Below are 24,683 nucleotides of genomic sequence, written 5' to 3' on the forward strand. Positions count from 1 at the left end.
TAATATGAAAGGAGTGAAACTTTTGAGTCTGGAAAGCCAGTGGACAGCTAGTAACTGGATTAGCAGATATCCTAGAAAACTGAATCATAAGTCAAGCATGTGAACCAAATGTGCATTACACAGCAGAATTTCCAAGAACGGGGATCATGGGTCACATCAAGTATTTCTAAAAGTAAGAACGATGGAAAGAAGGGAGGTTAAAACAGTAAAATAAGGAAAATTGGTTGAAAAAACTCCTTAAGAATTAATCAGTTTTCTAGATCTTCTCCTCAGATCACACAGCCAAACTATCCCACCCTCACCCTAGGAAAAAAGAACTGGAAGTTTATTCTGTGGAGTAAAGTTTTCAAAAATTTTAAGGTCAATGATTTCTAACTTAGACTTCTATACCCAGCCAAACTAAGTACAATATTAAAGTCTAGAATAAAGACATTGTTTAGATATGTCTCTAATACTTTCCTCCTTCACTTGTTTTTCGTTTAAGCTTTGTATTTTGTCTTGGGGTATAGCTGATTAACAGTGTTGTGATAGTTCCAGGTGAACAGGCAAGGGACTCAGCCATACACATATTAATACAAGCATCCATTCCTCCCCAACCCCACTCTCGCCAAGGCCGCCACCTGGCACTGAGCAGGGTTCCACGTGCGATACAGTACGTACACAGGGTGTATATACAATGCATAATCTCCTGCACTCTTTTCTCAGAAAGCTATCAGAGAATGTGCTCCATTAAAATGAAGGAGAAAACAGGTTTAAAAGATGGGAGAGGGACTTCACAGCCATCCAGTGGTTAAGACTCCATGCTTCCAATGAAGAGGATGAGGTTCCATCCCTGGTCGGGGAATTAAGATATCACATGCCATGTTGTATAGCCAAGAAAGAAACAAAGAAAGAATGGATAAAAAAAGGTGTGGGATACAGGAAGAAAGACATACCCTGCCCCAAGTGCAAAGATTTTAAAAATGAATATTCCTTTAATTTCTTTCTTCCATAACAATCTTGAGTGGGGAGGACGGCTGTTGAGCTCCATGTGGTCATTTGGAGAGCCAAATTTCTTCCTCCATTCATAAGCATTTCAAGGCCAAAGCTAGGGTCACAGCCACATCAGTTTTCTAGTCCCTGGGAAAAGGAAAGAAAAATAAGAGGCATGTAGGTATGATTTTTTAAAGACCAAACATGAAAATGGCATAATATCACTTGTGTCCTGCTTGGTTATGCACATTGGCAAACTTACCTGCAACAGATCACTGGAAAATCTAGTCCCTTGCTGGGCAACCACATGCCTAACATCAGTTCAGTTCACTTCATTTGCTCAGTTGCATCTGACTCTTTGCAGCCCCATGGACCACAGCCTGCCAGGATTCCCTGTCCATCACCAACTTCCAGAGATTACTCAAACTCATGTCCATCGAATCAGTGATGCCATCCAACCATCTCATCCTCTGTCATCCCCTTCTCCTCCTGCCATCAATCTTTCCTAGTATCAGGGTCTTTTCCAATGAGTCAGTTCTTTGAATCAGGTGGCCAAAGTATTGGAGTTTCAGCTTCAACATCAGTCCTTCCAATGAGTATTCAGGACTGATTTCCATTAGGAGGGATTGGATTTTGGAGCCCCACCCCAAAAGTCTGTCACTATTTCCATTGTTCCACCATCTATTTGCCATGAAGTGATGGGACCAGATGACATGATTTTCATTTTTTGAATGTTGAGTTTTAAACCAGTTTTTTGACTCTCCTCTTTCACTTTCATCAAGAGGCTCTTTAGTTCTTCTTCACTTTCTGCCATAAGGGAGGTATCATCTGCATATCTGAGGTTCTTGACAGAATTCCAGTTAGGCTCTTTCGAATCCTAAAAGATGATGCTGTGAAAGTGCTGCATTCAATATGCCAGCAAATTTGGAAAACTCAGCAGTGGCCACAGGACTGGACAATGTCAGTTTTCATTCCAATCCAAAGAAAGGCAATGCCAAAGAATGTTCAAACTACCACACAATTGCACTCATCTCTACACTAGCAAAGTAATGCTCAAAATTCTCAAAGTCAGGCTTCAACAGTATGTGAACCATGAAATTCTAGATGTTCAAACTGGATTTAGAAAAGGCAGAGGAACCAGAGATCAAATTGCCAATATCTGTTGGATCATCAAAAAAGCAAAAGAGTTCCGTAAAAACATCTACTTTTGTTTTATTGACTGTGCCAAAACCTTTGATTGTGTGGATCACAGCAAACTGTGGAAAATTCTTCAAGAGATAGGAATACCAGACCACCTTACCTGCCTCCTGAGAAATCTGTATGCAGGTCAAGAAGCAACAGTTAGAACTGGACATGGAACAACAGACTGGTTCTAAATTGGGAAAGGAGTACATCAAGGCTGTATATTGTCACCCTGCTTATTTAACTTCTATGCAGAGTACATCATGCGAAATGCCGGGCTGGATGAGGCACAGGCTTGAATCAAGATTGCCAGAAGAAATAATAATCTCAGATATGCGTAACATGCTTACTAGCAAAGAAGGAGAAAATGCATTTGGGTCACATTTTGAGACCAAGGCAAATACCTGAAACTATATATTCCAGCAGAGAACACAGGAATACTACTTCAAAACAATCCACTTGGGAACAAAAGCCTCTAAGATCAGAGAGGTATCATGCAAACCGCCCCCACCATTCCTGGCCACCACGAAGTCAACCTAGACGCTGTGTTGGAAAGGAGCAGGAAGAAAGGAAAGAAACTCAAAAGACTTTCCACTGGCCCCAAAGAGGCAGCTTTCCAGACAGTTTTAAAAGGCAGCTACAACTATAATTACATTCAGTGGTATGAAATAAGTGAAAGCGCTAGTCGTTCAGTCATGTCTGCTTCTTTGGGAGCCCCCCAGGCTCCACTGTCCATGGAATTCTCCAGGCAAGAATCCTGGAGTGGGTTGCCATGCCCTTTTCCAGGGGATCTTCTCAAACCAGGGGTCAAACCCAGGTCTCCTGCATTGCAAGCAGATTCTCTACCATCTGAGCCACCAGTATATATAGTCATATATATATCCTGAGCATTGGAAATGTGTCATATATTTCATAGAATTCTTATCCTAAAAGAATCCACTAGATAATTTTTCATTATGTACTCTATACATTGAACCAGGGTCTAAATTGAAACTAGCCAGGGAGTGTTAAATTCAATATTTTAGCATGAAACTGTCACAGCATTGTCTGTTAATCAGTTACATCCAATACAAAATTTAAAGTTTAAAATATCAAAACATAAATAAATAAAATTCAATTTGAAAAGTATTTAAAAAGAAAAGAAACCATGTGTTAGACAGGTATATGTCAATTTTATTATGTTCAGATTTCCCTCCTAGAATACCATGTTCATATTCTGGTATGAGGATGATATCTTTTCTTTCATTGTGCCTAATATTTTCTATTTGGTGGTTTCTTTATTGTTGTCTATGAGCTAATTTGATTTTTTCTATTCTGTTTGATTCTTTTTTTTAGTCATGAGCTAATAAAAGCAAACATGAGTATAAAAATTAGTATAACTCAATAATGAATGATAATTTTTCTCTAACCATTTAATACATTCTGTGATAGTGGCAGTAGAAGGGATACTGAACTGAGGCCCACAACATTCAACAGCCACTTCAAACACGAGCAACCTGTGTGATTTTAATAAATGACTCAACCTCTCTAGGCTTTGATTTCTTTGTCTTTACAGAAATAAAATATAGAGTTAAATTTATTAATTTCTTATCCCATAAATAACAGAAATTTTAATGAAAGTAAATTTTATAATTTTTATTTGCATGAAAGACACTTGCCTAAAGACAGCCAAGCATGACTGAAGTAGAAAACTCAAAGGAGAAGGAATATTTCATTTTGTACTGTCACCAAAATAATCTCACTGGAAACATTATTAATGATTCTCCCGTACAAAATAGCAACTGCTGGCTTATATTCAGATGGATGTCTATAGTTAATGTAAAATTTTCAGCATCATTTCACTTAAACTCAAAATTCAAATTCAACAAACATTCGTTGTGCCTGGAGCTATTCCACATGAAGATTATAAAACAATGACCCTGTCCTAAAGAAGCTGACAACATAGTTAAATCATTTTCTCCCAGTAGGTTTTCAACCTAGAATCATTTCCATCTCCATAAAAGGAATAAGATCAAGAAATGCTAAAATAAAATAACAAACTTTCCAAACGCATCTCAAAATTGAGTCTTCCTTGCAGAAGTTATTTTCAAATTTTTCTTAATATTTAATATATTTTGCATATAAGTAAAAACCTTTTTAAGAGACTTGAACTGTGTGTGTTGTGTGTGTACAATTTTACTAACAGCCTATACTAATTTGTTGCACACTTAATAATGCTTGAATCAAAGTTTCAAAATTAACAAAGAAATATGATTGACATCGGAACTGTAACATGTTATAAAATACAATTACTTAATTTTAAAAATTAACTCCATATAATTAACTAATACACCAATTAAGCAACATGTAATTAAGTAAGTTATCATCCCTGCCACTTAGTCATTTAATCATAAAAAGTGAAGCATAGTTTTATAAACAAATGAAGTAAATATGAAATCTATTAATTAAGTGTGTGTTTGGAGCTAAGAATAAACACTAAGAATAAAATTGTTTCCACAGTCTGTGTAATCAGAAAACAGGGCCTTACGATCCAGGGTACAATTATTATATTAGTGAAGAGTAGTTGGTACAAAGCGCAGCTTGGTAGCTTCATTTGGATGCTGACTCCACACATACCAGTAGCTCACTTAACCTCTCTGAGTATATTTTTTCTTCAGTAAAATGAAGATAATAGTAATGCCTACTTCATTGTGCTATTTTCAGAATTAAAGTGCATGGATAGTGTTTACCACTTGTTATGACACCTGGAAAATTCTAGGTACAATTATTACCTAGATGATTTGGGAAATGGTCAGCTTCCTGCAGTATGTGATACTAAAGCAGAATTCTGGGACACCCTGTGTGTGTGTGTGTATATATATATACATATATACACAACCTAGTTCGTCTTATGATTGGTAGGAAACTTTACGGTTCAGATGGTAAAGAATCTGCCTGCAATGTAGGAGACCCAGCTTCGATGCCTGGGTTGGGAAGATCCCCTGGAGGAGGGCATGGCAACCCACTCCAGTGTTCTTGCCTGGAGAATCCCCATGGACAGAGGGGCCTGGTGGGCTACAGTCCCTGGGGTCACAGAGTCAGACACAGCTGAGAGACTCACACTTTCACTTTCAGGGAAACTTTCCAAATGGAAGCAAAAGCATCATTATTTTAGTAAAAACCCTAGACTCCTCTCCTCCTACAAATTACCCCTTCCTCCTCAAGGGAGTCAGGGTATTGTTATGAAAGTTTCTCTCAGTCCAACTAGAAAACTACTTCAACAAACTTGGTCTGGTGACGGTTCATGTTTCTAAAAGAGAACTGAATTTCCATAGATGGGTCCTTTGAGGAAGACAACAAAAAAACTTACTTTGGCTAATGTCAAGTGAAGAAAATCTGTTGGAAGGAGATTAGGGACACAGGCTAATTGGGGGAGCTCTGCAGAAGCAGGTTTGGGGGCAGCTGTGGAGAGCAGGAAGAGGCCAGCGAGGCCCACCCCCCCTGCAGGAATCCCCCTGCTGCAGACGGCCTCCGGGGAAGAAGGAGCCTCCGCTCTCCTTCCATCTGTTTGCAAGGCTTGGGACACACACCCAAGCCCGTCTTGTCCTGGAACAGACGAAAGAAGGGTTTGTCCCCCTGGACTTCTCTGGCAAGACAGCAGGCCCAGGACGCTGCCTAGGATCGGGGCCTGCAGAGTGTGAGTGGATTCTGGACAACCTCAGATGGTCATGGCCAAATACGTGCAGACACCACAGAGCTTCTTGAAGCTAAGATATAATTGCATCAGTGTTGCTGGAGGGAAAACCAGAATAAGCTCCCACTCGCGGGCTTTAAGCACTCACAATACTTTGAAGGATTCACCTGGGAAGAAGGTCCATAAAGCCAGAAGATGATTATAAACTAGCAGAATTCTAGGAATGAATCAAGCTATATCTGTGGAAATCCTTCATAAAACACAGCCCACCATAAGGATGCAAAGTGTCAGCAAATACCTGTTAGGAAAGGAGATACCACACTTACCTATGATCAGTGGGAGACATGACATTCTTGCTCATTACCATCACTCCCTTATCTTCTATCTCTCTCTTTTTGTTTTATGTTTTTTTTAAATACTGCTATGTTTTAATCAGAGCAAAGGTAGAATTTTAAGAAATTTTAAGAAATATTTTTAATTTTAAGAAATATATTCAGAAAGCATTTATATCTTCAGGCTATGCCAAATACAATTCCTGTTTCATAAAGCTATTCATAAATTAGTTCTCCCACAGATTTAACTGACAACCATCAGCTATTGCAAAGAAAGAAACCAAGGATGGGAAATGGTTTCCAATGAGGCCTGTGTCAGAAGCAGCAGTAGAGTAAGAATTCAGGGGATGTTCTGACATCAGGATCAGGAGGACTCGTTTGCTTGCATCTGTTAAACTTGCAGTGCTTAACTTTTCAACACTGAGACTGTCAAATTTCCAGGAAATGTTTTATTCTCTCAGTTTCCTTTGTCTGCAAAATGAAGCCGTCACTGAACTATTTCCAAGGAAATCCCAGTGGAGGTCTTTACAGACAGAGAGGTAATCGCATAGATGGAATGAATTGGTTCTGAGTCTCCCTACATGGGGTAAGGCAAATAATACTCTGATGATACAGAAGTTAGCAAATTCGGGGTTTGAGGGTTAAAAACCAGAGTAATGTTTAGGCTTATAGTGAAAAAGAAAGCAAAGGAGAGCAAGGGAGAGAAAACAAGTTAAAATATACTTTTCTGAAGCAATGTTCAAAAAAGTCTACAATTTGCTAAATATTAAAGAGCTCAAGTTATGCCAAACTTTTATAAAATGGAAACCAAAAAAATCTATTTATTTGCTTAGAAATGTGTCAGATATATAGGACTTACATTTTGATGAGTAACTCATTTTTTATATTTAATTTTTATCTTTTCTAAAAAGTTTTGAAAATTTGCCTACCCCATATTCTTAAAGATAGACTCTTTTTTTTTCCTGGAAGTTCATACTTTTTGCTTTCATTGTAGGTCCACGATTCATCTGACATTATTGTTTGTACATATGAGGTTCAGTTCAGTTCAGTCGCTCAGTCATGACTGACTATGACCCCATGGACTGCAGCACACCAGGCTGCTCTGTCCATCACCACTCCTGGAGCATAGTCAAACTCACGTCCATCAAGTGGTGATGCCACCCAACTGTCTAATCTTCTGTCGTCCCCTTCTCCTCCTGCCTTCCTAGCATCAGGGTCTTTTCCAATGAGTCAGTTCTTCACATCAGCTGGCCAAAATTTTGGAGCTTCAGCTTCAGAATCAGTTCTTTGAATGAATATTCAGGATTGATTTCCTTTAGGAGTGATGGGTTTGATCTCCTTGCTGTTCAAAGGACTCTCAAGAGTCTTCTCCAACACCACAGTTCAAAAGCATCAATTCTTCGGCGCTCAGCTTTCTTTATGGTCCAACTCTCAAATCCGTACATGACTACTGGAAAAATCATAGCTTTGACTAGATGGACCTTTGTTGGCAAAGTAATGTCTCTGCTTTTTAATATGCAATCTAGGTTTGTCATAGCTTTTCTTCCAAGGAGCAAGCATCTTTTAATTTCATGGCTGCAGTCACCATCTGCAGTAGTTTTGAAGGCCCCCAAAATAAAGTCTCTCATTGTTTCCATTGTTTCCCCACCTGTTTGCCATGAAATGATGGGACCAGATGACATGATCTTTGTTTTTTGAATGTTGAGTTTTAAGCCAGCTTTTTCACTCTCCTCTTTCACTTTCATCAAGAGGCTCTTTAGTTCTTCTCTGCTATCTGCCATAAGGGTGGTGTCATCTGCATATCTGTTATTGATATTTCTCCCAGCAATCTTGATTCAAGCTTGTGCTTCATCCAGCCTAGCATTTCACATGATGTACTCTGCATAGAAGTTAAATAAGCAGGGTGACAATATACAGCCTTGATGTACTCCTTTCCCAATTTGGAACCAGTCTGTTGTTTCATGTCCAGTTCTGTTGCTTCTTGACCTGAATACAGATTTCTCAGGAGGCAGGTAAGCTGGTTTGGTATTCCCATCTCTTAAAGAATTTTCCACAGTCTATTGTGATCCACACAGTCAAAGGCTTTGGCATAGTCAATAAAGCAAAAATAGATGTTTTTCTGGAACTCTCTTGCTCTTTCCATGAACCAACTGATGTTGGCAATTTGATCTCTGGTTCCTCTGCCTTTTCTAAATCCAGCTTGAACATCTGGAATTTCCTGGTTCACATACTGTTGAAGCCTGACTTTGAGAATTTTGAGTATTACTTTGCTAGTGTGTGAGCTGAGTGCAATTGCGCAGTAGTTTGAACATTCTTTTTCATTGCCTTTCTTTGGGATTGGAATGAAAACTGAACTTTTCCAGTCCCGAGGCCACTGCTGAGTTTTCCAAATTTGTTGGCATATTGTGTGCACCACTTTCACAGCATCTTCTTTTAGGATTTGAAATAGCTCAACTGGAATTCCATCACCTCCACTAGCTTTGTTCATAGTGATGCTTCCTAAGGCCCACTTGACTTCACATTCCAGGATGTCTGTCTCTAGGTGAGTGATCACACCATCAAGATTATCTGGGTCATGAAGATCTTTTTTGTATAGCTTTTCTGTGTATTCTTGCCACCTCTTCTTAATATCTTCTGCTTCTGTTAGGTCCATACCATTTCTGTCCTTTATTGTGCCCATCTTTGCATGAAATGTTCCCTTGGTATCTCTAATGTTCTTGAAGTGATCTCTAGTCTTTCCCATTCTATTATTTTCCTCTATTTCTTCACATTGATTGCTGAGGAGGCTTTCTTACCTCTTCTTGTTATTCTTTGCAACTCTGCATTCAGATGGGTATATCTTTCCTTTTCTCCTTTGCCTTTAGCTTCTCTTCTTTTCTCAGCTATGTGTAAGGCCTCCTTAGACGACTATTTTGCCTTTTTGCATTTCTTTTTCTTGGGGATGGTCTTGATCACCACCTCTTGCAAAATGTCACGAACCTTGGTCCATAGTTCTTCAGGCCTTCTGACTACCAAATCCAATGCTGAGGTATTTACATGTTTTTACTTGGTTAGCCAATTGTTCCAGAACCATTTATGAAAAACAGTTTCATATTTTTTACTGAATTTTTATGTGTCCTTGTGGGAAATTAACTCACTTCCTCCTTGTGGGATTGTTTCTGGACTCTGCTTTGTCTCGTTGGTCAGTCCCATTGGTTTATCCCATGCCACAAGCACCATTGAATTATTGTGATTTTGTAGCAAGTCTTGAAATCAGTGAAAAATCATTAGTAAAAGCCCTCCAACTTACTCTTCTTCCACAAAATGTTCTTGGCTATTCTAGGCTTTTTGCGTTGTCATATACATTTTAGAATCAGTATGTTATTTTCTTAAAAAAAAAATCTGAAGCAGAGTTTGCATCTAGCCTTAAACAGTGAACTTTAGGACTTTTCCAAGAGGTAGAAAAAGTATGTATCTTTTTGAAGCCACTCTCAATTTTTATGTCTTTCCCTGAAAAACAATCTAACTGATAAAACTTTTGTTGGCTATGACGGCCCACTTACCAAACCCTGGGCCAACTACCATGGACAGGAATTATGATTGAAGCAGCTCCATCAGAGCCCCAAGAACTGACTATGGAGAAGAGATGGATCTCCAGGGAAATGAGGGTGTATGTTAGAATCAGAAGGATGAGGGGTGGGTACCATGGTGTACATCTACCACCTGAAAAACACAGCCCCCAGATTAAACAGGCTGGAGGAGACACATGCCCTGATTTGTCTTGTGTCTTGTGTTTAATACCATCTCTTTTTGAAGAGATTCATTTTGTTGTTTTTGAAAAAACTCATTTGGTTAAAATGTGCTTCTAGCTATTGAGATGCTTATACATTCTGAAATACAAATAATAACCCCCAGAACAAAGTGTGTGGAAGAGACCTAACCACATAGTGTTCTCAGAGATCCCAAAGCATATTTGGCTGAAGAACTGGCAAGTAGCTGAGCTAGATTATCAGGGAAGCCGGATGTCAATTTTGTGAAAACAAACTCTAGCACCCACCAAATGAGGATTCCTCAAAGGGTGCTTCATGTGTTTGTTGCCTTGCCTATTTTTACTTGATTTGCTCTAACCAGACAACAAGTTTCAACAAAAATGGGAAGGGAGATATTTTCAGATCGGAAACTTACTATTGTAATCTTAGTTTAAAAAGCAAGTGCTGATGGGATGGCTTCTGCCAAATATTTTCTGAAAACCCAGATGAAGTTAGGAAACATGGATGTGACAGATGTACAAAGCCCAAAGCAAAACCCAGGCCAGTCTCCTTATTAATGCCTGACAACACTGCATGAACATTATAATTGGAATGCACTGCAGAGAGATGACTCAAGTAATCCGGTTGGCAGAAGATCTAAATTCCTTGGAAATGCCTTCCAGCCTGGGTTGAACTCCTTGTTAGGAGCTGGCCAGCTGAGCTTCTCAGTGTACAGCTGCTGAGCATCGTGGGGCACAGCTACAGGATGGGGATGAGACGTCGCCCACCTATTAAATGCAAGGCTGCTTCAGTAGCTGCTTGATTTCAGCATTCTGAGGATTACACCCTCCTTTCTTCTTTGCCCGTCTCTGATTCCATCAAGCACCAGAAGAGCACTAGCCCCCTCATTTTCAGACGAGAAAACTTGCAAATAAACCCTCTAGAAATTTGTTCAAGTATGAGATAACTATTTTGCCCTTGTTGCTGTTTAGTCACTAAGTCATGTCCAACTCTTTGCAACCCCATGAACTACAGCATACCAGGCTTCCCTGTCCTTCACTATCACCCAGAATTTGCTCAAACTCATGTTCATTGAGTCTGTGATGCTATCCGGCCATCTCAACATCTGTCACCCCCTTCTCCTCTTGTCCTCCATCTTTCCCATCCTCAAGGTCTTTTTCAGTGAGTTATCTCTTCATGTCAGGTAGCCAGAGTTTTGGAGCTTAAGTTTCAGCATCAATCCTTCCAGGGTTGATTTTCTTTAGGATTGACTGGTTTGATCTCCTTGCTGTCCAAGGGACTCTCAAGTCTTCTCCAGCATCACAGTTTGAAGGCATTAATTCTTTGTTGCTCAGCCTTCTTTATGGTCCAACCCTCACACCCATGCATGGCTACTGGAAAAACCATAGCTTTGACTATATGGACTTCTGTTGGCAAAGTGATATCTCTGCTTTTTAATACACTGTCTAGGTTTGTCATAACTTTTCATCTAAGGAGCAAGAGTCTTTTAATTTTGTGGCTGCAGTCAGCATCCACAGTGATTTTGGAGCCTAAAAAAATAAATCTGTAACTGTTTCCACTTTTTCCCCTCTATTTGCCATGAAGTGATGGGACCAGATGTCATGATCTTAGTTTTCTGAATGATGATTTTTAAGCCTGCTTTTTCACTGTCCTCTTTCATCTTCATCAAGAGGATGAAGTTCCTCTTTAGTTCCTCTTCACTTTCCTCTATCAAAGTGGTATCATCCGCATATCTGAGGTTGTTGATATATCTCCCAGCAATCTTTTTTTTTTTTTCTGTTGTATGCTTTGGTTTTCTTTTTTTTTTTTTATTGAAAGATACTTGCTTTACAGAATTTTGTTGTTTTCTGTAAAACCTCAACATGAATCAGCCATAGGTATACATACATCCCCTCCCTTTTGAACCTCCCTCCCACCTCCCTCCCCATCCCACCCCTCTAGGTTGATACAGAGGCCCTGTTTGAGTTTCCTGAGCCATACAGCAAATTCCCATTGGCTATCTATTTTACATATGGTGATGTAAGTTTCCATGTTACTCTTTCCATACATCTCACCCTTCCTCCCCCTCCCTATGTCCATAAGTTTATTCTCTATGTCTGTTTCTCCATTGTAGACCTGTAAATAAGTTCTTCAGTACTGTTTTTCTAGATTCCATATAGATGCATTAGAATATGAAATTTACATTTCTCTTTATAACTCACTTCACTCTGTATAATAGGTTTTAGGTTCATCCACCTCATTAGAACTGATTCAAATGCATTCCTTTTTATGGCTGAGTAATATTCTATTGTGTATATGTGCCACAACTTCTTTACCCATTCATCTCTCAGTGGACATCTAGGTTGCTTCCATGTTCTAGCTGTTGTAAATAATGCTGCAGTGAACAATGGCATACAAGTGTCCTTTTCAATTTTGGTTTCCTCAGGGTATATGCCTAGGAGTGGGATTGCTGGGTCATATGGTGGTTTTATTCCTAGCTTTTTAAGGAATCTCCATACTGTCTTCCATAATGGCCGTATCAATTTACATTCCCACCAAAACTGCAAGACTGCTCCCTTTTCTCCACACCCTCCCCAGCATTTATTGTTTGTAAACTTTTTGATGATGGCCATTCTGACTGGTGTGAGGTGGTATATCTCATTGTAGTTTTGATTTGCATTTCTCCATGCAAACGGGAAGGAAAAGAAAGCTGGAGTAACAATCCTGATATCAGACAAAATAGACCTTAAAATAAAGAAGATCACAAGAGATAAGGAAGGACCCTACATAATGATTAAGGAATCAATCCAAGAGGAAGACATAACAATTGTACATATCTATGCATCCAACACAGGAGCACCTCAATGCATAAGACAAACACTAACAGACATAAAAAAAAACTGACAGTAACATAATAATAGTAGGAGACTTTACCACCCCACTCACACCAATGGACAGGTCATCAAAACAGAAAATTAATAAGGAAACACAAGTCTTAAATGATACATTAGATGAGATGTATCTCATTGATATCTTCAGGACATTCCATTCAAACACAAAAGAATACACCTTCTTCTCAAGTGCACATGGAACATTCTCCAGGATAGACCACATCTTGGGTCACAAATCAAACCTCACTAAATTTAAGAAAATTGAAATTGTATCAAGCATCTTCTCCAACCCCAATGCTATGAGACTAAATATGAATTACAAGGAAAAAAAAACTGTAAGAAACACAAACACATGGAGATTAAACAGCATGCTTCTAAATAACCAACAGGTTACTGAAGAAATCAAAAGGGAAATCAAAAAATTTCTAGAAATAAATGACAATGAAAATATGACAACTCAAAACCTATGGGATGGGATGCAGCAAAAGCAGTTCTAAGAGGGAAGTTTATAGCAATACCATACTACCTCAAGAAAGAAGAAAAACATCGAATAGACAACCTACTTTACACCTAAAACAACTGGAAAAAGAAGAACAAAAAAAAGTCAAAATTAGCAGAAGGAAAGAAATCATAAAGATCTGAGCAGAAATAAGTGAAAAAAAAAAGAAAGAAACCATAGTAAAGATTAGTAAAACTAAAAGCTGGTTCTTTGAGAAGATAAACAAAGTTGAAAAACATTTAGCCAGAATAATCAAGGAAAAAAGAGAGAAGAATCAAATCAACAAAATTAGAAATGAAAAAGGAGAGGTTAACAGACAATGCAAAAATGAGACTACTATGAATAACTATATGGCAATAAAATGGATAACCTGGAAGAAATGGACAGATTCTCAGAAAAGTTCAATCTTCCAAGACTGAACCAGGAAGAAATAGAAATTATGAACAACCCAATTACAAGCACTGAAATTGAAGCTGTGATCAAAACTCTCCCAGCAATCTTGATTCCAGCTTGTGAGTCATCCAGCCCAGCATTGCGCACGATGTACTCTTTGTGCTTGAACAACAACAGCAACAAAAAGCTTCTTGTTTTGTGCTTATCTTGTTTCTTTTAAAGGCTCTTACTGTTTCTTCCTCTTCTGAAATCATCTACACTGAAGCCCTCCCTATGTTTCAACCAACCAAATTTAATGAACCTCGAAACAAATGAAAGACCCAAGAAGGACTTTGGTGTTGAAGTGTGTGATGGACAACATCAGACACTTGATTTAAAGCAATTAACCTGAAGCACCGTCATCAATATGATGACACTATTTTAACTAAAAATCTGTCTAGATTGCTGTGCCAGAAAAATTACAGATGGAATCAAGTGGACAAGATCCCAGGCTTCAGATTATAATCCCATGCTGTTTGCTTTATATCAATTGCAACAAGTTTTCTTCTTTGGCATCACCCATCATTTCTCCATGGATCTTAGGTGCAGATAGATCTGTGAACACCCTCAGTGTTTTTTTCAGGTAGTCACAAGCCCAAAGGACACCCTATAGTAAGGATGGAAACAAGGTCAGGGCCCTTTTCGGGATGTGAGACTGTTTCATCCACTTTGCTTCCTCTCTGCCTTTGATGGCACAGCTCTGTAACCTGGTATCCTTAGAGTTTAAGAGACTACTTTTTCTTTAAGAGCTCAGAGTTAAGTTCATAACCCACTAATAGTAAAGGAAAAGGAGTTTATGAAATGCCATGTTGTACTCCACCTGTGTTTCCTTTTTGCTTCCTTTGCTTCTAATTTGTTTTACTTAGCAAAATAATGTGTGTGTGTGTGTGTGTGTGTGTGTGTGTGTGTGTGTGTAAATGCAGAGTTCTAAAGACTAGCAAGAAGAGATAAGAAAGCCTTCCTCAGTGATCAATGCAAAGAAATAGAGGAAAACAATAGAATGGGAAAGACTAGAGATCTCTTCAAGAACATTTGAGATATCAAGGGAACGTTTCATGCAAAGGTGGGCACAATAAAGGACAAAAATGCTATGGAACTAACAGAAGCAGAAGGTATTAAGAAGGGGTGGCAAGAATACACAGAAGAACTGTACAATAAAGATCTTCATGACCCAAATAATCATGATGATGTGATCACTCACCTAGAGACAGACATCCTGGAATGCAAAGTCAAGTGGGCCTTAGGAAGCATCACTACGAACAAAGCTAGTGGAGGTGATGGAATTCCAGTTGAGCTATTTCAAATCCTGAAAGATGATGCTGTGAAAGTGGTGCACTCAATATGCCTGCAAATTTGGAAACTCAGCAGTGGCCATGAGACTGGAAAAGGTCAGTTTTCATTCCAATTCCAAAGAAAGGCAATACCAAAGAATGTTCAAACTACTGCACAACTGCACTCATCTCACATGCTAGCAAAGTAATGCTCAAAATTCTCAAAGCCAGGCTTCAACAGTATGTGAACCAGGAAATTCCAGATGTTCAAGCTGGATTTAGAAAAGGCAGAGGAACCAGAGATCAAATTGCCAACATCAGTTGGTTCATGGAAAGAGCAAGAGAGTTCCAGAAAAACATCTATTTTTGCTTATTGACTATGCCAAAGCCTTTGACTGTGTGGATCACAACAAAATTTAGAAAATTCTTAAAGAGGTGGGAATACCAGACCACTTTACCTGTCCCATAAGAGACATGGAACATGGAACAATGGACATGGAACAATGTTTCAAAATTGGGAAAGGAGTGCGTCAAAGTGTTGTATTGCCACCCTGCTTATGTAATTTCTGTACAGAGGACATCATGTGAAATGTCGAGCTGGATGAATCACAAGCTTGCATCAAGATTGCTGGGAGATAGATCAACAACCTCAGATATGCAGTTGATACCACTTTAATGGCAGAAAGTGAAGAGGAACTAAAGAGCCTCTTGATGAGGTGAAAGAGGAGAGTGAAAAAGCTGGCTTAAATCTCAGCATTCAAAAAACTAAGATCATGGCATCTGGACTCATCATTTCATGGAAAATAGAGGAGAAAAAGTGGAAAGAGTGACAGATTTTACTCTCTTGGGCTCCAAAATCACTTCAGACAGTGACAGCAGCCATGAAATTAAAAGGTGCTTGCTCCTTGGAAGGAAAGCTATGACAAATCTAGACAGTATATATTAAAAAGTAGAGATGGCACTTTGCCGACAAATGTCCATTTAGTCAAAGCTATGGTAGTAGTCATATATGGATGTGAGAGTTGGACCATAAAGAAGCTAAGCACCAAAGAACTGATGCTTTCAAATTGTGATGCTGGAGAAGAAGGCTCTTGAGAGTCCCCTGGACTGCAAGTTCAAGCCAGTCAATCCTAGGAAATCAGTCCTGAATATTCATTGGAAGGGCTGATGCCAAAGCTGAAGCTCCAATACTTTGGCTACCTTATGCAAAGAGTTGACTCACTGGAAAAGACCTTGATGCTGGGAAAGATCAAAGGCAGGAGGAGAGGGGGAGATAGACAGTGAGAGGGTTAGAGAGCATCACCGACTCAATGGACATGTGTTTGAGCAAACTCCTGAAGACAGTGAAGGACAGGGGAGCCTGGGGTGCTATAGTCCATGGGGTCACAAAGAGTTGGACAAGACTTAGTGAAGAACAATAGCAACAAGCACCCTAAGGTCATCAGGAACAAGACAAGGGTGCCCACTCTCACCACTACTATTCAACATAGTTTTGGAAGTGTTGGCCACAGCAATCAGAGCAGAAAAAGAAATAAAAGGAATCCAGATAAGGAAAAAAAGAAGTAAAACTCTCACTGTTTGCAGATGACATGATCCTCTACATAGAAAACCCTAAAGACTCTACCAGAAAATTACTAGAGCTAATCAATGAATATAGTAAAGTTGCAGGATATAAAATTAACACACAGAAATCCCTTGCATTCCTATACACTAACAATGAGAAAGCAGAAAGAGAAATTAAGGAAACAATACCATTCACCATTGCAACAAAAAGAATAAAATACTTAGGAGTATATCTACCTAAAGAAATGAAAGACCTATACATAGAAAACTATAAAACACTGATGAAAGAAATCAAAGAGGACACAAACAGATGGAGAAATATACCGTGTTCATGGATTGGAAGAATCAATATTGTCAAAATGACTATACTACCCAAAGCAATCTATAGATTCAATGCAATCCCCACCAAGCTACCAACGGTATTCTTCACAGAACTAGAACAAATAACTTCACAATTTGTATGGAAATACAGAAAACCTCGAATAGCCAAAGCAATCTTGAGAAAGAAAAATGGAACTGGAGGAATCAACCTGCCTGACTTCAGGCTCTACTACAAAGCCACAGTCATCAAGACAGTATGGTACTGGAACAAAGACAGAAATATAGATCAATGAAACAAAATAGAAAGCCCAGAGATAAATCCACGTACCTATGGACACCTTATCTTCGACAAAGGAGGCAAGAATATACAATGGAAAAAAGACAACCTCTTTAACAAGTGGTGCTGGGAAAACTGGTCAACCACTTGTAAAAGAATGAAACTAGAACACCTTCTAACACCATACACAAAAGTAAACTCAAAATGATTAAAGATCTAAGTGTAAGACCAGAAACTATAAAACTCCTAGAGGAGAACATAGGCAAAACACTCTCCAACATAAATCACAGCAAGATCCACTATGATCCACCTCCCAGAATATTGGAAATAAAAGCAAAAATAAACAAATGGGACCTAGTGAAACTTAAAAGCTTTTGCACAACAAAGGAAACTATAAGCAAGGTGAAAAGACAGCCCTCAGATTGGGAGAAAATAATAGCAAATGAAGAAACAGACAAAGGATCAATCTCAAAAATATACAAACAACTCCCGCAGCTCAATTCCAGAAAAATAAATGACCCAATCAAAAAACGGACCAAAGATCTAAACAGACATTTCTCCAAAGAAGACATACAGATGGCTAACAAACATATGAAAAGATGCTCAACATCACTCACTATCAGAGAAATGCAAATCAAAACCACAATGAGGTACCATTACACGCCAATCAGAATGGCTACTATCCAAAAGTCTACAAGCAATAAATGCTGAAGAGGGCATGGAGAAAAGGGAACTCTCCTACACTGTTGGTGGGAATGCAAACTAGTACAGCCACTATGGAGAACAGTGTGGAGATTCCTTAAAAAACTGGAAATAGAACTACCATATGACCCAGCAATCCCACTCCTGGGCATACACACCGAGGAAACCAGAACTGAAAGAGACACATGTACCCCAATGTTCATCACAGCACTGTTTATAATAGCCAGGACATGGAAGCAACCTGGATGCCCATCAGCAGAAGAATGGCTAAGAAAGCTGTGGTAGATATACACAATGGAATATTACTCAGCCATTAAAAAGAATACATTTGAATCAGTTCTAATGAGATGGATGAAACTGGAGCCCATTATACAGAGTGAAGGAAGCCAGAAAGATAAAGACCAATACAGTATACTAATGCATATATATGGAATTTAGAAAGATGGTCATGATAACCCTATATGCAAAACAGAAAAAGAGACACAGATGTATAGAACAGACTTTTGGACTCTATGGGAGAAGGCGAGGGTGGGATGATCTGAGAGAGCAGCATCGAAACATGTATATTATCAAGTGTGAAACAGATCACCAGTCCAGGCTGGATGCATGAGACAAGTGCTCAGGGCTGGTGCACTGGGATGACCCAGAGGGATGGGATGGGGAGGGAGGTGGGAGGAGGGTTCAGGATGGGGAACACATGTAAATCCATGGCTGATTCATGTCAATGTATGGCAAAAACCACTACAATATTGTAAATTAGCCTCCAACTAATAAAAATAAATGAAAAAAATAATAATTCAGCTATTAGGAAGCTATTATACGGACTATTTTCTGCACCCCTTTTTTTTTTCCCTCAAGAAAAGGTGTGAAACTGCTTTAATTTAAAAGAATCCAAAATCTTAGTGATAGTTATAATCAGTTTTCAATATTACTTTTTATTTTAATAAGCATAAATTTAATACACTGAAGAACTACTGATATGAAAAGGCAGTATGTAATGAGTCAAGTGATGTATTTTCAGAATTTTTAATATTAGTGCATTATTTTCTTTCACTACTTTTATGTTTATATACCACTGCTATTTCTCAGGTAAATAGGACATTGTAAAGGAGTAGGTATTTAAGTTAAACCAATGGCTGTTTCATATACCTTTATGTGCAAGTAAAATTATTATATTTTTATAATTAAACCAATGTTAAAAAGAAGTGAATATATCTATTCTTGGTCTCACATTATTCAGATTTCAAGATCAATCATTTCTAATACTCTTGACATATTTTACTCTATTCCTATTCAAAAATAAAAATAAAAAACTAAAAAAAAAAAAAAAAGGCACCCCAAGGTCTTGTATAAATACAGGGAAGGAGGGAAAGAAAAAAGGCAGGGGACAAAGGGTCCAGGAGACTCCCTAAATTAATCCACAAGTGAATATCCAGCCAGCAATTACTAAGCCATTTTGAATTTCCATGTTATCTTGAAAAATCAAAAGCTGTGGTAAAACTGAATCATGCATTTCCACAAGGCCACATTTAACAAGCATCAAATAGACGGGCCTCTCTTTAGAACCTCTCTCCCCAGTTTGCACAGTCCGCATGACTCTCAGTCATTACTCCTGGTTGGCTCTGAGTTACCTATCTGTAGTTCCCTGGAGGCATTTGGCTTGACCAATCCTCATCTAGTTCAAATCCTCCAACCCCCATTCAGAAAAGTAACCTTAGTATCAGAGAGTTTAAGCAAAATCAGTTTGCAATTTAGGAACAGAAAAATGTGTTATATAAATGGTAGCTACTATTATAATATTATTCATTAAAAAGAAAAAGTAATTTGGGCCAGGATGTTAGTTTTTGAGATGCTTTCTGTATCATGGTTCTGCATATTTTTTCTTTTGTGACTATCCTTGATATGCATTTTTATCTGATTCCTCTCATATCAGAATGCTCTTTGGAAAAGGGAGACACAATGTGATTTGCTGAGTTTCACAGTGAACAATCAAAAAGGCCAACAATTTTGCTCTCACACTGACTGCATTCCATCTTGGTGTTAGACAGTCAAAGCATCTCCTTTCTAACAAATACCATGAAATTACACTTGTAAATGGTGTGCTTATGTCTGTGCAGAAAGACAAGATGTTTCTAATGTATTTGTAATGTGGATATTTAAAGTTTCCCAGGTGATTCCATATTATGCAAGCAGTTTTAGGAAACACTGATTTGTGAAGCCCCAACATAATCCAAGTATCCTCCCTCTGACACCCCTGACAGATGACATGACCATTTTTCTAATGTCCTGAAACTAATCTAATTATTGGAAAGTCCTTGCTTATGGAATTGAAATCCACTACCTGCAGTGACTGTTTTCTACCTGTTTCCCTTTGAAAGCTCTTTGGGGACATTTTACACATCCCACCCAATAGTACCTCAACTGACCTTTGAATTATCTTGTTTCAGAATTGAGATCTATTGTGGCCACCGTCCTTAGTAGTTATATGAGATTCATCACTTATGAAAACCTTATTCTGTGTCAGACATAGGACTATGAACTTTGGATCCTTACTTTCAAATTCTCAACAAACCAGAAAACTGGATTCTGTCACCTATTCTTCAAGTGGCAAAGCCAGAACTAAGACCAAGGCAGGCATGCTAGTGAAAGCTTTGTCACTGTTCAGCCATTAAGTCAAGTCCAGCTCTCAGCAGCCCCATGGACTGCAGCTCACTAGGCTTCCCTGTCCTTCACTGTCTCCTTGAGTTAGCAAACTCATGTCCATTGAGCAGGTGATGCTATCCAACCATCTCATCATCTGTTGTGCCCATCTCCTCCTGTGCTCAATCTTTCCTTTACAGGCCTGGAAACTTCCAGTGGCCACTAGTGGTGGTGGTTTAGTCTCTTAGTCATGTCCGACTCTTGCAACCCTGTGGACTGTAGACCACCAGGCTCCTCTGTCCATGGGATTTTCCAAGCAAGAATACTGGAGTGGTTTGACATTTCATTGGCCAGATCTGGGCATAATATTTTTTTAATTGGGAGATTCTTGGTCTAAAATGCTATATTTTCATGTCTAAGGTTAATAAGCAAAGCATTGCATAATATGGTTTAGACTGAGTCTTTTATCTGACTGGTTGAAAGATGCACCTTGGGAGATGCCAGGAGCAGCTTGTTAAAGGTATAATCCATTGCACACATCCACTGAAAACACAGGGGTTGGGAGATTACCTTGTCAGATTTTTAAACACAAGAGTCCTAGAAGAATAGGGGTAATGACAGCCTTCAAGAGGAGCTGGTAGCAGACACTACACATGAGTTTTGACCATTAAAATGAGGGTTGCATTTGGGAATGTTAAAAAAAAAAAAAGTAGGGGGAGGGAAAAGAGCCTAGATTGTTCTGTTTGTTCTTTTGGTTTAGGTTTCAATTTTGTTTTGTTTTTGCTAGTCCCTGTGTTCCAGCCATTCCTCATCCATCTTTGTTCCAAATATAGTGATAACCAAATGTAATTTCAATTTTAAACAGAACATAGCCCATAATTCCAATGAGTACCCCTCAAAATAAAGGATGAGAATTATAAGGTGGTCTGGTGTGTTCAACTAGTTTTCATCTTCTTTTTGAATCTTATCTTATATGAGAGGGGCTTCCCAGGTGGCGCTAGTGGTAAAGAACCCACCTGCCAATGCAGGAGAAGTAAGAGATGTGGGTTTGATCCCTGGGTCGGGAAGATCCCCTGGAGGAGGGCGTGGCAACCTACTCCAGTGTTCTTGCCTGGAGAACCCCATGGACAGAGGAGCCGGGTGGGCTGCAGTCCACAGGATCAGAAGAGTCGGACACGACTGAAGTGACTTAGCACATCTTATAATGGAGGCGTCGTGAGACCTTATTCACTCCGAATATGCGTTTGGAGTTCTGTGTCTCTTTGTCAATGTACTGACAAGTTAGCCTCATAGACCTCACAGATTTCTGCATTTTGGGGGACTGTAATTTTATTGGAAAAGGATTTCTGAGATGTGAATTTTCACTATTTGGAGAAAAGAGCTTGTTGAACATTTGCCTTCCATTGTAGATACTATTTAAAATTCTGTCCAATGACTGAAGAGAAAATTAAATATGAACTCCAATTTGTGGTTTTATTTTTAAATAGCTTACACAAATTGATTCCCTTTTAATTGAAAGTTACTTGGTTTGATTATGCAACCTCCATAGCAATAACAAAGTCAGTTTGCAATCACTTGTTTTAGTTCATGTTTTGCCACTCTACCATTATTGAATTAATTCACCTTCTAATAAAAGTAATTCCTAATGTTGAGAAAATACAGACAAGTACAGAAAAGCTTTATTAAGATCATTGTATTAAAACTAAATCCTTTTTTCTCATTAAAGAAGTTACAGTCAATTTAATTAATTCACATTAATCCCTAGTTGACACTAAATTCATCTAAAAATATACACTCATATAGATTATTAACACTAAGGCATAAAAATGTTTTAAGTGATTAATATATAGAAGAAATACATTTCTAAAGATTCAAGTGATTATATTTTAAAATGTTCCATAGCTGAACTAATCTTTTGAGGCCATATTTCAGTTTTCCAAATATTTTTGATTTAGAAAAATAAGAAACCAGAAAGATACCTTTCCCAAAGAGAAAAATTAGAAAAATTTTACTAAGATGTTGGTTTAGAACTTATATTTCCTCTTAAATTAATGTAAAGTGATCACAGCCTAAAAATTGAGCCCCCAATTATCTTTATATTCACGTCATTAAAATTTTTATTTTGAGAAATAGCTCTATTTTGTGAAACTTCCTGATATTTTATTCCTTTACTCTTCTAGAAAAGGGAAATTATTATAAGGCAATCAATAGTCCACCTCCAGCATTTTTAATCATTCTAGATTGTAAAGCTATTTTACTTTAAAACATCATTATGTATGAACTTATTTTAATTGAAGTTTTAGAACTGAACCTAATTATAAGTACTGGATGCCAGAAAGCATATTTTTATTCTGGCTTTATCAATCTGTTTTCAGGCTCTAGGTCACCTCATAAAGAAAGTCATCACACTATGTTAACACTAATTTCAGACTGAGTTCTCATCTCAAGTCTATGCAGATCAACCTTCTAAAAGTTTAATTTCAATTCATCAACTCCTTTATACAGAGCTCAAAATTTCTACCAGGGCAAGGCAAGCCAAACAAAATAACTGTCCTTCCAAAGTACACTGACTTAAAGAACTGAACTTTCACATCAAATAACAACAATAAGAAATAGACTTGTATTTTATCCAGCTTTTCAATTTAATGATAAGCTCTAGACCTAATTAATAGACTACAAGATGCCAATTTTCTTTATTTACCTTTTTTGTCTCGATAAACATGAGTGTGCTTGAATGGACACCTCTATTTTCCTTGGGGCTTTAAAGCTTCCTTTCATGTGTGTGAAAAATGGCTAAACATGTCAGGGTTTATCAAACAGAGCCCTGCTTTTTTGGCTGGTCCCCTTCGCCTTATCTAGCAAACACATTACCCTCTCCATCAAAATGTGGCCATGCAAACACTGCAGTAGGCCGGCACACAGAACCAGAGCTACCTTTAAACAGCCTCCAGGCTCTTTAAACTCAGCTAGAAAGCTGATTAGGTCCCAGATCTTGGGCATTATCTTATTTTTGATAGCTGTGCTATGAAAAGCCAATAAAGAAAAGCTGTCTAATAGGAAGGCAAGTTAAAGTGTCTGCTTACTTAAGAGCTGCACTTAAAAGAAGGCTAAAAAAAGCGAGAACTGTGCAAACTAGTTTAACTATTTGCAAATCTCAAAGGGAGCAATGTTTAAAATAGAATGTATATTTTCCTTTAAATTTCAGCATTCACATACAGGAAATCACAGATCACTGTGATGTGTTTTCCTTTCTGGGGACATTCTAATATCTTTGTTTAGTACGTTTTAGGCAACTTTGAAGCTATTTACTAGTCCAAATATGAGAAAACTAAAGTATCCTTCTAGCCCTGTAGAATGGTCATGAAAAGAGATATTGGAAGTTATGTTTATTTCACTAAAGTTACCTTTCTCTGACCTAACAGAGTAAACTAATTAAAATGTGAAGATACTTAACACTGAAGCTGAGTTTAAACATGTGAGATTCATTATTTTAATTAAATAGGTTGATGACACATGCCATTTAAGAGTAAATATTTTAGTGGACGAGCAAAGTACATACCTGTTTATTGGACTTTTCGTGAAAAGTTCGGCTGCCAGAATTTCATGGATTCTCAGTGTGTATAGGGTGGGAAAAGACTGTCTTACACTATGGAGAAGGTTGAAAAGAAAAGATATGAAAGGGATGTGGAATGGTGATTTAGGGAAGTGAGGGGTGTGGTTCTAAGTGGCAAGGTCAATGTTAACACATGTAAGAAAACATTAGCTCCTGTCTGCCTTGTTTGCATGATTTAGTTTGGGGAGTGACATAAATGAAAACTATTCATATCTGAGGTTCTGTGATCTAACAGTAACAAAGGCAAGTCATATTCTGTCTCCATGTGGGGTAACCTAAAGAGTGGGGGGGGGGGGGGGCCATGCTGTTAGCAGCCTTTCAAGCACTCTGGTTTCACTTTAGCTCTGATCTCAAGTTACTCTCTGAAACGGCAATATATTAACTCAAAACCAAAAAGTCAGATATTCCATAGTGCAGGTAATGCTGATGCTATTCCCCATTGAAATTGGTTTTGTCTAAATTTCAGAACTTGACATGTGGATAAATCCACCACCACCACCCCCCCCGCCCCGGAATTTTATTATTTAATTCCATTCACCTTCTCATCAAGATTCTAGTTTTTAATCAATATCCTAACCTAGTATGGG

The sequence above is a fragment of the Odocoileus virginianus genome, chromosome 16 (genome assembly GCF_023699985.2).
Source record: "Odocoileus virginianus isolate 20LAN1187 ecotype Illinois chromosome 16, Ovbor_1.2, whole genome shotgun sequence".
NCBI lineage: Eukaryota > Metazoa > Chordata > Mammalia > Artiodactyla > Cervidae > Odocoileus > Odocoileus virginianus.